This window comes from Adiantum capillus-veneris, chromosome 8, assembly GCF_014529385.1.
Source record: "Adiantum capillus-veneris isolate H3 chromosome 8, ASM1452938v2, whole genome shotgun sequence".
In the NCBI taxonomy this organism is placed as follows: Eukaryota; Viridiplantae; Streptophyta; class Polypodiopsida; order Polypodiales; family Pteridaceae; genus Adiantum; species Adiantum capillus-veneris.
In genome coordinates this window covers 90,408,875-90,410,617 of record NC_140938.1, presented here as the reverse complement: position 1 = coordinate 90,410,617, position 1,743 = coordinate 90,408,875, and positions in this window count along the sequence as shown.

Genomic DNA, 1,743 nt, shown 5'->3' with positions numbered 1-1,743 from the left:
ATGGCACATTTACAATGTGAAATTAAAATGTCACCTCAAATTTATGCCTTTTGATGTACAAGACCAAATGCTACAATGTACATAGCGTCATATGTGTGAAAGCGGTTGCCACGGTTGCAGTTGTGTACATACCTTATCGAGGAGGCGAGGCTCTAGACGTGGCACTCTTGTGCGTTTTATCACATTTTAACATGACTAATTTGTTTTAAAAATGTACACATGTCAAGTGCATTGTGGTGGCACACTTGTTTCGCCTAGAAAGCTCAATGCGGATGAACATTATCCAAAAATAACAGCTGGCGTGCGTAGTCATCGGTGATATGATTAGAGGTCATTTCAAATGGGAAAATGAGGTTTAACATTTAAAAAAAGAGCTCAAGAGATTTTTTGCATAATTTTAGTGATTTTTTCCAACTCGTTTGGGCTTTCTACGGGTAAAACGGGTCATGTTTGGGCTAAAAATGGCCAAAAAGGTCATAAAATGATCCAAAAATATCCATTTTGAGCAAAAACAATTCTCAAAATTCCACAACACGGTTCTATGACTCTAAGAGCTTATTAGAAGTGAAATATCAGCACTTTAAGACTCTTTGAGAAGGGATACACATGCTTATTGTGTGCTAGTGTAGTCTCACACTATTGCTACCTTGTATTCGAGTGTGTGAGGGGTGTGGTTTTGTCTATGGAGGTGTTTAAGCTTCCATGAAATGGCCTCAACAAAGAATTGAAGGAGGAAGATAGTGTTTACGATAGGGCAAGCAAGCCCTATCTAGGAAAATGAGGTTCAACATAAATATCAAGCTAAAGGAAAAAATTTCACAATTTGAGTGATTTTTTCCAACTCGTTTGGGCTTTTTGCGGGCAAAATGGGTCATGTTTGGGCTAAAAATGGCCAAAAAGGTCATAAAATGATCCAAAAATACCCATTTAGAGCAAAAAATTGCTCAAAATGCCACATCACGGTTCTATGACTCTAAGAACTTATTAAAAGTGAAATATGAGCACTTTAAGCCTCTCTGAGATGGGATACACACGCTTCTTATGTGCTAGTGCAGTCTTGCACTGTTGCTACCTTGTATTTGAGTATGTGAGGGCTCCAATTCTCTACAAAAAGGTGTGTACATTTGTCTATGGAGGTATTTAAGCGTCCATGAAATGGCCTCAACGAAGAATTGGAGGAAGATATTGTTTAGAATAGGGCAAGCAAGCCCTATATTTGTGCAATTGGGAGCAAGGCTATACCAAATCATCACACACACACAAGTTTTGAGTTTATCTTGGTTCTTTTTAGGCTTTCATGGCTAGAGTTTTGTTCCTTTTTAGTGAGTCTTTTGCTTCAAAGGCTCCATGACTTGCTTGTTTTTTACTTTCGTAGCCGTGCTACGTACTTTGTGACACATTTTTTGTGAACCCGACTTTAAGCAAGCTAGGGTGAGGGTTCAACATCTTTTTTATACGTCTCAACACAAATATTTAAAGCTATGGATCAACAAGAACAACATAGGATGCGTTTCAATCAGGGAACAATGCAAATGCTGAAACATTTTCTATATTTATGCAACAACAACAAACGGCGGAAAGAAGGGAGATGTCAACAACCAAATTCCTTCATGCTACTCTAAATGAAATGGATCAATTTGAAGAAAAACATGTCACAAAGTATCTTCATGGTTATGTGAAGGAGATGGAATTACGATGAGTACCAGAGGCAAAGATGATTGGAAGTTTCAAGCTTGTTGTGGT